Source organism: Hemitrygon akajei, chromosome 13 (genome assembly GCF_048418815.1).
Source record: "Hemitrygon akajei chromosome 13, sHemAka1.3, whole genome shotgun sequence".
Taxonomy (NCBI): domain Eukaryota; kingdom Metazoa; phylum Chordata; class Chondrichthyes; order Myliobatiformes; family Dasyatidae; genus Hemitrygon; species Hemitrygon akajei.
The window spans coordinates 52,799,341-52,814,332 of NC_133136.1; the positions used below are offsets into that span (position 1 = coordinate 52,799,341).

A 14,992-nucleotide genomic window follows, 5' to 3' on the forward strand; every position below is an offset into this window, starting at 1 on the left:
TGACAAACTCTGCCATCTTCATCAGGGACACTGTTTGGGCATGTCAAGTCCAGTGGTTTTTATACCCCCCGTAGTCTATCTCTCCTGGTTGGTTAGTCCTCATCCCATTATGTTTCCACTCTCCCACCTTGTTTACAATCGAATTCAAGCCTGAGAAGGGTTTATTTACCTATTGACCCCTAACTGTCAATTATCAAACACCAATTAACCCTAACTATTGATCATAAAATACCGATTGACACTAATTGTCCAGTAATCCCATTTTATTCTCCCATATTCCATTCAGCTCACCACAGATTCTACCACATAGAAGCAATTTATGGAGACCAATCAGCCTAGTAATCCTGGAAGCAGCAGGAAACTGGAGCATGTGGAGAAATCTTGGAGAAAACCCATGCATTACAAGGTAAATAAGCAATCTTCACACAGATAATGCTGAAAGTCAGGATTAAACCTGGATTGCTGGAGGTCTGAGGATGCAATTCAGCTAGTTGCTCAACTGAAAAACCACAGGAACATTAAAATATAGATGGAGGATATTTAGTTCTTCATGTTCGTGCCAGATTAAAAAGAGCTGTTTGACCTATTCCGAGTTTCCAGCATCAGATCCATGGCACTGATTGAGGTCAGTATTGGCCAGTTTCTAATTCTATTCGGTAAGAGGTAGCCTACTGATATTCTTTGTCAAAGACCATATCAAAGGAAGGATAAATCTGTGCAGGACATGGTGACAAGTGAACAGCAAATGTTCTCCAGTCTGATATCTGAGATAACATGATCAAGCTAAACGTGGGCTCTCTTTAGAAGATGGAAACACTGTTGTTATAATATACAGAAGGTGCTTGTTTGGGTAGATGGAAATAGATGGGATCTCTTTTAGAAGTATGTCTTCCTGCCCAAAGAGATATCAAGAAAGGTAAAAATGGTCACCATTAATGGAACAATGATACTGTGATTAAATCAGAAGAAGAACTTGGCTATGTTTATGGATTGGACAGTTCTCCAAAACAATATCTTTTTCAATCTCTCTAGAGAAAAGACAGAGGAGACTCCATTTGTATTTAATGTCATTTGTGCTTGAAATTCTACAAATCGATTCTACAAAGTGTCTTAGCCAATTTTAAAGGCTAAGTTTGGAGAACTGCACCCAACATTAATGCAACTTAGCAGAAGCTGTAGTTTCAGATGTACAGCAGGTTTGTTGAGAAGGGTCTCCTAGCGGGTACAAGCTTGGCGACTGACATATCATGTATAGGATTGGTGATCATGAGTGTATTCATTTTCCAAGGACAAATTTGTAGTCAATGGTGGGGCTCATTGTTGGGAAGGGGTGGTCATTAGTGTGATATAAGGTTTGACTGGCTTCAGGAGTTTGGAGGTGGGAGTAGGTGTTTGGAAAAGGATGGCTCTTCTCGGGTCAGATGGTTTGGGTTTGCTGATGAAGATTTTAATCTTGGAGGAGGGGTTAAAACTTCCATGGAGAAGCTGGCAGTTTTTACAAAATTTAAAGGGTCCATATTGTACACAATGCCAGATTGGGATATACTCCCTCAAGGTAAACTGTAAGTCAGGCAGAAACAGAGCTCGTAGGTATTGGGAAGTCCTTCTCAAGCACATGGCAGTTGGATGACATGGCCATACGTGGTTATTTGCAAAGTACAAAAGTGGTATCTAGTTAGGTGTTGCATGTCATTAGATGTCATTGCACATGTGTATTAGGGTGCTAGATATCCCAGTAAAGCAGAAACAAAATCACAATATTTGTGCAGTTTGAATGAAGCACAAAGTTTTACTGCTCATTTAAGCTTGATCACTGAGTATACAAAATTGTTTTTTTTTATCCACTTTCTCAACATAAAGTATGATAATAACTCCTGAGCTGCACTTGTGGCTAGCCATGGGGAATTCACTAGTACTGTAATAGTTTTAAACTTTCTATTAATGGCACTAAGAAATATGTATATATTTTAATCTATTGAGAAAAAGTGCATTAAGATAATTTGTTAGCTAATCCTTTTTCCCTTCAAGGCAAATACTCATTGTCTAAAGCAATGTAGTGAAAATGTTATGCTTCATTTTTTATTAACTTTGAGGTTTGCATGAATTACATATGTTACTGGAATCTATAAAATTGTGCTGCATTTATCCTGATTTACAATTTAAAGAACCAGCCATTTACTAGAGAATAACTCTTTATGTTACACCTAACTGAACCAGAATATGTGATTTCATCATATACCGTAGGTGGTATCAAAAAGCTTTAAGCAATATCTCGATTATAGTCTAAAATGTAGAAATATATTAAAAAGTTAAATTTTCACTTAAAATGAAATAGACATTTGTATTTAAAAAAAAAAAAACAGCTGAAGCTGAATAACTCTAAATTTTATCCAATATAAGGTCCAATGTCCTTTCAGGCAGGTTTGCAAGAGATGTTCAGGAGGGTTTAAACTAATTTGGCAGGGGAATGGGAATCGGAGTGATAGTGCTGAAATTGGGGCAATTGGTTTACAAACAAAGGCAAGCTGTAGTAAGACTACCAGCTATGACAGGGCAAAACTGCAGTCAGCAGAGTAAATTGCAATGTAAAAGGCAGTCAAAATTAAAAAGGGTGAATACAGGACTGAAGGTGTTATATTGGAATGTGCACAGCATACAGAATAAGGTATATGAACTTGCAGCTCAGTTACAAATTGGCAGGTATGATGCTGTAGGCATCACTGAATCATGGCTGAAAGAAGATTATAGCTTGGTGCTTAATGTCCAAGGATACACATTGTACTGAGAGGAAAGGTAGGTAGGCAGAGAGGGTGGCGGGGCTCTGTTGGTAAAAACTGAAATCAAATTATTAGAAAGAGGTAACATGGGGTTGGAAGGTGCTGGATTGTTGTGGGTAGAGCTAAGGGTTTGCAAGGGTAAAAGACCTTGAAGGGAGTTATATACAGACCCCCCCACCCCAAACAGTAGTAAGAATGTGATCTACAAGTTACAATGAGAGACAGAAAATACATGTCAAAAAGACAATGTTACAATGGTAATGGGGGACTTCAATCTGCAGGTAGATTGGGAAAATTAGGTTGGTGCTGGATTCCAAGAGGGGAATTTTCTAGAATGCCTACGATATGGCTTTTTAAAGCAGCTTGTGGTTGAGCCCACTAGGGTACCAGCTATTCTGAATTGGGTGTTGTGCAATGAACAGAAAATAATTAGAAAGCTTGAGGTAAAAGAACCCTTGGGCCCAAGTGATTATTATATGATCGAACTCACTCTAAAATCTGATAAGGAGATGCTAAAATGGAGTAAAAGGAATTATAGAGTCATGAAAGAAGAGTACGCCTGAATTGACTAGAAAAGAACACTGGCAGGGATGACAGCAGAGCAGCAATGGCTAAAATTTCTGGAAGCAGCTCAGGAGATGTATACATCCCAAAAAGGAAGAAGTATTCTAAAAGCAAGTTGACACAACCGAAGCTAACAAGAGAAGTCAAAGCCAACATAAAAGCTAAAGTAAGGGCAAATAATAGAGCAAAAATTAGTGGGAAGTTAGAGGATTCAGAAGCTTTTAAAAATCAACAGAAGGGAACTGAAAAAGTATTTAAGAAGGAAATGATGAAATACAAAAGTAAGCTAGCCAATAATATTAAAGAGGACACCTAAAGCATGTTCAGATGCATGAAGTATAAAAGAGGTGAGAGTGGATATCAGACCCCTGGAAAAAGATAGAGATAGTAATGGGGAACAAGGAAATAGCTGATGGACTGAATAAGTATTTTGCATCAGTCTTTACCGTGGAAGACACTAGCAGTATGGTGGAAGTTCTAGTGCATCAGGGGTCAGAAGTGTGTGAAGTTGCCATTAGTAGGAAGAAAGTTATTGGGAAACTGAAAGGTCTGAATGTAAATAAATCACCTGGACCAGATGGTCTACACCCATGGGTTCTGAAAGAGGTGATTGAAGAAATATCTGTAGGCATTAGTAATGATCTTTCAAGAATCACTAGTTTTTGGAATAGTTCTGGGAGACTGGAAAATTGCAGATATCACTCCACTCTTCAAGATGGGAGAAAGGCAGAAGAGGGGAAATTTTACACCAGTTAGTTGACCTCTGTGGCTGGGACGATTATTAAGGATGTGTTTGCAGGGTACTTAGAGACTCTGATAAAATAGGCTGTAGTCAGCATGGTTTCTTCAAGGGTAACTCTTGCCCGCCAAATCTGTTGGAATTCTTTAAAGAAATACCAAGCACGATAGACAAAGGAGAATTAGTTAGTGTTGAGTACTTGAATTTTCAAAGATTGGCAGGAGGCAAAGAGTGGGAATAAAGGGATCCTTTTCTGGTTGGCTGCCCATGATTTGTGGAGTTCCACAGGGGTCTGTTGTCTTTTTAAGTTGTATGTCAATGACTTGGATAATGGAACTCATGGCTTTGTTGCAAAGGTTGTGGATGATACAAAGGTGGAGGGGCAGGTAGCTTTGAGGAAGTAGAGAGGCTACAGAAGGACTTGGGCAGATAAGGAGAATGTGCAAAGAAGTGGCAGATGAAATAGTGTCAGGAAGTGTATGGTCGTGCATTTTGGTAGAAGAAATAAAAGGGGGGACTATTTTCTAAATGAATAGAACATTTAAAAATCTGAGGCACAGTGGGACTTGGGAGTCCTTCTGCAGGATTCCCTGAAGGTTAATTTGCAGGTTGAGTCTATGGAGAGGAGGGCAAATGCGATGTTGGCATTCATTTCAAGAGGACTAGAATATAAAAGCAAGGATGTAATGTTGAGGCTTTATAAAGCACTGGTGAGCCCTCACTTTGAGTATTGTGAGCAGTTTTGGGCCCCTTAGACGGGATGTGGTGATACTAGAGAGGGTTCAAAGGAGGTTCTCAAAAATTATTTCAGGATTGAATGGCTTGTCATATGAAGAGCATTCATAAGAATTCAGAAGAATGAGGGGTGACCTCATTGAAACCTATTGAATGGTGAAAGACCTTGATAGAGTTGATGTGGAGAGGATGTTTCCTATGGTGGGTGAATGTAGAACCAGAGGGCACAGACTCAAAATAGAGGGGCATCCTTTTAGAATGGAGATGAGAAGGAATTTCTTTAGCCAGAATGGTGGACTTCATTGCCACAGGCAACTATAGAGGCCAAGACTTTACAAATATTTAAGGGGGAGATTGATTTATTTTTGATTGGTCAGGGCATGAAGGGATTCAGGAAGAAGACAGGAGACTGGCCTGAGTGGGATCATGGAAACACATCATGAAGTGGTGGAGCAGATACAATGGGCTAAATGGCCTAATTCTGCTCCTATATCTTATGGTCTAAATGATCCAATTATTATTTAACATGGAATATGCAAGAACAACCCTCCCAATTATAGCTGGTCAGTTTTATCTCAATGCTGGCATTCTTTGAAAAATGGAAAAATATTTTGAAAACTAGATGTTTAAATTAATAAAGATATGCAGCAGAGATGTATTAAAGTTTGAGTAACCTAAGGGATTTTTGTGATGAAGCAACAGAGGTTTGCACAGTAGGCTTGAAGACTGAAAGTCGAGTCATGATTAAAAAAAATCTTTTCTCCACTTAATAGAGATAGAATTATAGTATTCCCAGAGTTTTTTTGAAAGAACTATATCTACTTGATATTTGTTGCTAATTTCAACATGGATGTGCAGTGATGAATTTCAAAATTTGAAGTTAATACACAACATGAAAATGTTAAGAAGATCAAAGCAACTTCATAATGAAATAGATATGCCAGATGAATGGACAGACACTGGCAAATGGAATATCAGGCAGTGAATGGTGGTGTTCTATTTATGGCAGGAAGATTAAAGAAAGAATCGAGAAAGTGATTAATGAATCGTATCAAACTGTTCAACTTTTGGGAACTGTGTGTCACTGCCAAGATCAGCATTTTTTCCCATAGTGACAACTGTTATGCAGGTAGTCCCATGGTAATGCTGGGGTGTGATTCTAGATCTAAGGCACAGTGACAGTGAAGATCTCTATCTACAACAGTAGTGAGTGCAGTCTTTGTGGCTTCATGTTGAAGGAGCAGCATTACTGCTGGTGATGCAAAAACACTAAATACAGTAAGTTCATCAAAAAGGCTGTATCTGTCCTTGGCTACAACCCTGACTCTTGAGTTAGTGGTGGAGAGGAGGTCACTAAACAAACTGTTATTCATCATAGACAATCTGGCACATCCTCTCCATGACCGACTGAGTAAGCAACAGAGCACCCTTTCGAACAGACTCATTCAGCTCCACTGTTACAAGAAGCATTATAGGAATCTTTCATGCAAAATGCAATAAGCATATAACAACAGTTCATCTCTGTACGACAGGAGAACACACATCATAGTACAATAGTCTGTTTTATTATTTTGTACATGATTATTGCACATTGATAAATTGTTTATTATTCTGTACTTTATTGTTAGTTACATCTGTCCACTGCTAAGTCTGTTTTTAAATGTTGCTGCTGTAACAAAAGGATTGTCCATTTGGAATCAATAGAGTACTTATTATTATTCTATTTTGCAAGTAAAGGATGTGTGTGACTTGGAGGGGAACCTGTAGGCTGTGATGTTTCCATGTGCTCATGGCCCTGTTCTTGGTGATAGAGGCCTTGTTTTGGGAGCTTTTATCATGATATCCTGGATGACTAAAAGCAGTACCTTTTGCAGCTGGAATGCACAATTGCAAAGGTAGAAATGTTTAGGGTTGGGGACAGGGTCTCAGTCAAATGGGCTGCTTTATGCTACTTGACACTAAGTTTCTTGTGATACTCGAGCAGTGTGTCCTACTTTAGGGTCCTGATATCACTTTGTAGTTGGAGAAAAGACTTTGGGATATCAGGGGGGAAAGTCTTTCTTTCATCTAGCATCATCATAAATTTGGACATAGAGATCTTTCTAAAACCTTCCTTTCATCTTGCTGCATTCCTTCCCCTCAAGAACTAGGTTCTTTGATTGTTATTTGGCATCATCTCTGCTTGTCTGGCAGACTACAAGTCTTTTCTTTAATGTAAATTGCTGTTGGAAGTATACACATACTGGTTACTTTAGATCTGAAACACAACTTGAAATCAAAGTTTACATGAGCAAACACACTTTGTCCACTTTATTAGGTACAGGAGGTACCACTGAGGTACCAAAAGAGGCCTCTGAATGTATGTTCATGGTCTTTTGCTGCTGTTGCCTATCCACTTCAAGGATCGATGTGTTGTACATTTAGAAATGCTCTTTTGCATATTACTGCTGTAACGCATGGTTATTGAGTTACTATCACCTTCAGGTCACCTTGAATCAATGGCCATTCTCCTGCAACTTTCTCATTAACAAGGTGTTTTCGCACACGGAGCTGCCACTGATTGGATTTTTTGTTTTTTGTTTTCCACACCATTCGCTGTAAATTTCTGAGGCTATTCTGTACGAAAATCACAGGAGATCAGCATTTTCTGAGATACTCAAACTACCCCGTCTGGAACCAATTGTCATTCAACAGTCGAAGGTGCATGTATCACATTTCTTGCCCACTATGATATTTCTTCTGAACAACTGAACCTGGGAGGTGGTGGACAAGCAGTGAGATAAGGTGAGAGGAAAAGGGGATGGAGCTTGTGAGGGGGGGAACTAGTGAGGGGGGCTATTAATGGAAGTTCAAGAAATTGATATTCACGCCATTGGGTTGGAGGCTCTCCAGATGGAAAAAGAGGATGGAAAAAGAGCTATCCACCAGAGAAAGCAGTATCTCCCAGTGGTCATTCCCACTTCCCATTCTCATTCCGATATGTCAATCCATGGTGCCCTCTACACTTCGTGTTGAGGAACAACATCTTGTATTCTGTTTGTGTAGATAGATAGATAGATAGATAGATACTTTATTCATCCCCATGGGGAAATTCAACATTTTTTCCAATGTCCCATACACTTGTTGTAGCAAAAACTCATTACATACAATACTTAACTCAGTAATAATATGATATGCATCTCAATCACTAACTCAAAAAGCATTAATAATAGCTTTAAAAAAAAAAGTTCTTAGGTCCTGGCAGTTGAATTGTAAAGCCTAATGGCATTGGGGAGTATTGACCTCTTCATCCTGTCTGAGGAGCATTGCATCGACAGTAACCTGTCGCTGAAACTGCTTCTCTGTCTCTGGATGGTGCTATGTAGAGGATGTTCAGGGTTTTCCATAATTGACCGTAGCCTACTCAGCGCCCTTCGCTCAGCTACCGATGTTAAACTCTCCAGTACTTTGCCCACGACAGAGCCCGCCTTCCTTATCAGCTTATTAAGACGTGAGGCGTCCTTCTTCTTAATGCTTCCTCCCCAACACGCCACCACAAAGAAGAGGGCGCTCTCAACAACTGACCTATAGAACATCTTCAGCATCTCACTGCAGACATTGAATGACGCCAACCTTCTAAGGAAGTACAGTCGACTCTGTGCCTTCCTGCACAAGGCATCTGTGTTGGCAGTCCAGTCTAGCTTCTCGTCCAACTGTACTCCCAGTCTCCAACCTGATGGCATGAACATCAATTTCTCGAACTTCTGGTAATATCCCCACCCTCTCTCCTTCACCAGTCCCCGTCCCCTTTTCCCTCTCTCACCTCATCTCCTTACCAGCCCATTGCCTCCCTCAGGTGCTCCTCCCCCTTTTTCTTTCTTCCATGGCTTCCTGTCATCTCCTTCTCCAGCCCTGTATCTCTTTCACCAATAAACTTCCCAGATCTTTACTTCCCCCTCCTGGTTTCACCTATCACCTTGTGTTTCTCCCTTCCTATCATTTAACTCCTCATGGTTTTTTTTTTTACCAGTCCTGAAAAGTCTCGGCCCGAAATATCAACTACTCTTTTCCATAGATGCTGCCTGGTCTGCTGAATTCCTCCAGCATTTTGTCTGTTGCTTGGATTTCCAGCATATGCAGATTTTCTCATCTAGTAACTGAACCACTCGACCATGTCTGCATGCTTTTATGCTGCCACATGATCAGCATTAATGAGCAAATGTACTTAATAAAGTGACCATTGAGTGTGTATATATTTAATTTCCTCTTGCAAGTGCTCAACTTTAATTATTTTACATGTTTTTTCTTCCTTTTTTAATGTCAGGAAACAGAAGAAAGTTGTCCAAGCTGTACACAAACTCTGTAGGGAGGCTTCTAGGTAGATTTGATGGATGATCTCAATTCTTTGCAGACATCAGCTTTTCAAGTGAGAGATTGATTACATTGTCTTCGGATTCTTTTGTTTGCCATCTCTGAGAGAGAAGGTAATTGCAGTCAAAGAAGAATGATAATCTTACCTGCTTTGCTTGTTGCTTTTCAGTGCTGGAAATGGAGTGACTTTCTTTTTTAGGATTTTTCCTTAACATTGTTCCAAAATAACTGTCAGTCAGGATTCCATTTCCCTCTGTACCAACTTTGGTAAAAGACATCTGTACTATACCTGTATTGAACTTCATATATATTTTGAGCCTAATCCTTAAACCTACTAATATTACACATGAACTACCAGTAAACTTTGGTACATAAAGCTTTCTGGATGCCTGGTGCTTGATAGCTGCAAGTAACATCACAGAGAGCATTGCATTCAAAACATAGGATAAAATATTAATTCCTTACAGTATTTGAGTACTATAGCTGAGTGTATCATCTACAAACTGTACTGCATTTGCTCAGCAGACCATGCAATCTCGATTATCAAAACGAACATGGGCAGTAGATGAATGGGAACATCATCACTTGCAGTATCGTCTCCAGTTTGTATATTCTCCTAAGAGCTATCTGTTCCTTTGATTGTGGGTCTAAATCCTAAAGCTACCTTCCTTCAGCAGGAGTTCAGTGGTAGTTCAAGAAGATGGCTCATCACCATCTTCTCAAAGGTAATTGGGAATGGACAATGAACACAGGAATCACCAGCAATGCCCAGACTCCAAAACAAAAGAACAACTACAAATAAAACCCACTTCCACCATCGTTGTATGTACTCGCCCAAGAGTGGATTTGAGCTGAATTCCACAACTCTGTCATTTCTTAGAGGTAATTCTGAAAGTGAGCAGGCTCACTCAGTGCCTCTCTGGCTGATTTTTGCATTCCTGCAAAACCAATTATTAGCACAAAATAGATAAAGCAGAAAGTCAATCCACATCTGTTCTGCACAGCTCCAGAGAGAATCCTTTACATTTCTGTTGACCCAACAATTGCTTGAACAGCTTTTTTTTTGTTAAATCTTTAGCTTTTGTGGCTGTGAAGGTTAATTTTTATGACAGCTCCCTTCACACCAAAGGAATTTGCAAGAGCTTGAAAAGTGGAGTTTCTGCTGCAAAGCACTTTGCTGACTTTTCTACTTTTGAAGAAAGAATTGGAAATCGTCATATTGATTCCATCCAAATATTGCCTTTTGCAACAGCATGTTTGTTGCCCAATGTTCACTGCATTGCTCTAATTCTTTTGTATTTTAATCATAAATAAATATTTCAGTTATCCTGGACTAGAAAAGCTAGACTATGTAAAGTTCAAACTGAGTGTTAAAATGGTGCACATCTAACCAGAGTGTGGATTAAAATAAATAATTCACACCAGGAGCAAATGCAAATAAGCATGTGATTGCAGTGGCAAGACCTCCGAGGCAAAGAATAATATCTTGATAAGGTCCTAACGTGTTCTGGGTGACAAATAACCAGTGGAGTGATACTTACCCTGCTAGTATTCCCAATGCTTGTATCAACAGGGGAGAGTTGTGTGTACAGGGATTGATGATTGGAAGGACATTAAGTCTAGGGAGTCGCATGCTAGTAGAGCCGGTGAGATGTTGCACAACTCTTGCAAACGATAATTTATAAGACACTAATATTTGTCTGCATTAGCTCAAATGTGGGCCCTTCTGCCCACTGTATCCCGGTCAACCTTTTGCCCTTCCACGCTAATCCTATTGGCCGGAACTTTCTATGCCTCGCTTGTTTAAGTGCCTGCCTAAATCCCCACTAAATGTAATAGTTGAATCTGATCCCAACACATCCTCTGGCGAAGTATTCCTGATATCCCAAAATGTATTTTCACTACCTTTAAATACTGCCTGGTGTATACACGGATATCTTCAACCTCTCGCTCCAGCAGTGTATGGTACTCCCCTAATTCAAGCATGCTTAAATGATATCAATACCCAAGAAGAACATGGTAATCTGTCTAAATGACTATCACCCAATGGCAATTACATCCATCATTGAAGGATATCAGTTCCTGTCTAAGCGGTGACTTGGATCTGCTCTAATCCATCTACCGAAGCAACAGGTCTACAGCGGATGCTATCTCTTTGGCTCTTCACACAACCTTGGAACATCTGGATAGATAAGGTGCATACATCAGGATGTTCTTTATCAATTACAGCTCAGCATTTAACACCATCATCCCCTCAAAATGAATCAGTAAACACCAAATCCTGGGCCTCAATACTCTCTTGTGCAATTGGATCCTGGATTTCCTCACTTGTAGACCCCAGTTAGTTCAGATTGGCAAAAACATCTCCTCCACAATTTCCATCAGCACAGGAGCACCACGGGGAGGTGTACTGAACTCTGGTTACCTAATTATAAGAAAGATATCAACAAAATAGAGAGAGTACAGAGAAGATTTACTAGAATGTTACCTGGGTTTCAGCACCTAAGCTACAGGGAAAGATTGAACAAGTTAGGTCTTTATTCTTTGTAACATAGAAGGTTGAGGGGGGACTTGATAGAGGTATTTAAAATTGAGGTGGATAGATAGAGTTGACATGGATAGGCTTTTTCCATTGAGGGTAGGGGAGATTCAAACAAGAGGACATGAGTTGAGAGTTAGGGGGCAAAAGTTTAAGGGTAACACAAGGGGGAATTTCTTTACTCGGAGTGATAGCTGTGTGGAACGAGCTTCCAGTAGAAGTGGTAAAGGCAGGTTCGGTATTGTCATTTAAAGTAAAATTGGATAGGTATATGGACAGGAAAGGAATGAAGGATTATGGGCTGAGTGCAGGTCGGTGGGACTAGGTGAGAGTAAGTGTTCAGCACGGACTAGAAGGGCCGAGATGGCCTGTTTCCGTGCTGTAATTGTTACATGGTTACTTGGCCTCCTGCTCTGCTTGCTTTACACCAATGATTGTGTGGTTAAGTACAGCTTCAATACCATACACAAGTTTGCTTGACAATACCACAGTTGTAGGCTGTATGAAAGGGGGTGATGAGTCAGCATACAGGACGGATATTGAAAACTTGGCTGAGTGGTGTAATAACAACAACCCCTCACTCAATATCAATAAGACCAAAAAACTGATTGTAGACTTCAGGAGAGGGAAACCAGAGGTCTGTGAGTTGGTAATCATCGGAGGATCAGAGGTGGAGAGGGTCAGTAGCATTAAATCACTCAGTGTCACTATTTCTGAAGACCTGTCCTGGACCCATCATAGAAATATTATTGCAAAGAAAGCATGATAGTACCTCTACTTCCTCAGAAGTCTGAAAAGGTTTGGCATGTTATCGAAAACCTTGGCAGACTTCTATAGATGTGTGGTGGAAAGTGTGCTAACTGTCTGCATTATGGCCTGGTATGGGATCACCAATGCCTTTGAGTGGGAAATCCTACAAAAGGTAGTGGATTCAGCCCAGTACATCATGGGTAAAACCCTCCCAATAATTGAGCACATCTGCATGAAATGTTGCTGTAGAAAGGCAGCATCCATCATCAAAGATCCTCACCACCCAGGCCATGCTCTTTTCTCGCTGATGTCATCAGGTAGAGGGTACAGGTGCCTCAGGACTCACACCACCAGGTTCAAGAACTGTTACTACCCCTCAACTATCAGGCTCTTGAACAGAAGGGGATAGCTACTCTCATTTCAGCACTGTTATATTGTTACTTCATGCTCATTATTTACTGCTTTTTATTTATATCTGTGTTTAAACAGCTTGTTTACAGTTAACAGTTTCTGATATTTATGGTTACAGTACTATAGATTTGCTCAGTATACCAACAGAAAAAGAATCTCGGGGTTGTATGTGGTGACATGTATATAATCTGATAATAAATTTTACTTTGAACTTTAAATTACCCACCCATGAGTGGATTTTGGACTCTCTCTGCAGAAAAAATCTTATCCCAAGGAAAAAACCATTAATGAAGTGAACCAACAGAAAATATGCTTCTTAAGATAATGTCAGAATGATGTAAACTTGCATCTGTCTGCAGAGTATCAATGGGTCATATATGAGAATATGCGACAGATTTCAGCAAACTGACTTAGTGTCTCTGGGAAATAAGATAGTAAAGCATCTTGAGATACTGTCTATCCTGTTAATAATAGTAGAAGGGAAAAAATTAATCAGTTTATTCTATTGGGGAAAAAAAACACTGCGTTTTTGAACGCCAGGCCACAACAGAACTTTCCACATTTTGTCATAGTATTTCTTAGAGTTAAATAACATCTTTAAACCTCATCATGGTCTTTGTAGATTAAAATTCCTAATAGCTCTTGAAGAAAGATGGGCAATACAAATAAACAGGTCAGGAAGAGTAGTCCATGAGAGACTCAACATAATTCAATAGCTGCTGACAAACAATCTTTGTAAAAGTAGAACATACCTTTTGAACACTTACATAAGATTTGGTTTAGTGTTTTACAACAAAGTAATTAATTTCATGCTAACATGTTGTCACCTTGGTCATAGTCTACCAGAAGATCAATTAAAACCTGGAGTTATTTCAATTTAGTGAGATCGAGGTAATGGATAAAATTAACCTAAATTGGCCCCAATTAAAATCACTTCAGATTATTATAATTGCACCACTCTGAAGAAACATTTCTTTGGATGGAGAAGAATCCCTTTCACTGAATCTTATTAGACCTTCGTAAAATATCTTACACTTGGTATGCAATTTAGAAATAAGAATATTTCTGAAGAAACAGCAGTTCACAGCATTAATTTATCTCCACTTAATTTAAATCAGTTCATTCATGTTAAATGTTTTGATTGTTTACAAAAAAAATGACATTTGAACATCAGGCCACAGCACAACTTACCCTGCTGCGACATGGTAGGTAAACTATTTAGCTTTTTATTTGTTTTAAATGAAGTACTTTTGAACATTTTTGAATATTGTGAATCCCGAAGATGGTCACAAATTTTCAAGATAAGTTGGACTTTGAGTGTAGTGAGCCTAGGATATGACTTCACTGGCCATCAAAATAATTGATGGTGGTCTAAATCTGACACATGGACTTGGATATGCTTTGTGTTCTCTTTGAACTGTCAGAACAACTCCCTAGTGGTAACCTGCCCAGTGTTGGGCTGAAGCTAGGAACATGTTCAAGGACTGGTCATTGGCTGACATGGGCACCTGATTGATCAGCATAAGTTCCACTACACTTAATTCCTAGTTAGATTTTCAAGCAGAAGTCAGTGAACACTTTAAATATATTCATATGTTACTTTTATTTGTTTCTGTTCGTAGTCGCAATTGGTATAAAACAATACCTCTTTCAGACTGCACACCATCCTATTGTTCTTGCATTTTCAGAGAGTCAGAACATTTGAGATATCTTCCTTGTTCTTGGGGAACACCTTTAAGCTTCATCTTTACAGTACAATGTTTTTGAGGTTTGTCTGCATCTTATGGATTTTAGTCCATGTTGAAAAAATACTAATTTTGTATGTTTAATGAATTGTATTTGCATTTTAACAGTTTTTCACTGTTCTATGGTCTGGAAATGAATCATATTCTTGAATTACTTCAGGGTAAAAAATCAGCAATATCTTTCTCACAGATTTAGCCTTGATAGAAGGAAATGGGAAAACAAGTGTATAAATAACAGTAAATGATAGAAATCTGAAATAAAATGAAAATGGAAAAAACTCAGCTGGTCATGGAGTATCTGTAGAAAGGGAAATAATTTGGTTTTCTTTTCACAGATGTGGCCTGATTTTCTGAACTTCTCCCAGCATTTTTTTTATTTTTT

The 14,992-nt window shown here is 39.2% G+C and overlaps 1 long non-coding RNA gene across 1 annotated transcript in view; it reads left to right on the forward strand.

Annotated features, from left to right (window-relative positions):
• Nucleotides 1-324: 324 nt before the first annotated feature.
• Nucleotides 325-14,992, forward strand: part of LOC140737496 (uncharacterized) — a 77,781-nt gene continuing 63,113 nt past the window's right edge. The window contains exon 1 of the long non-coding RNA XR_012101173.1: nucleotides 325-406. This is a non-coding gene — a long non-coding RNA (uncharacterized lncRNA). The remainder of the gene's footprint in view (nucleotides 407-14,992) is intronic.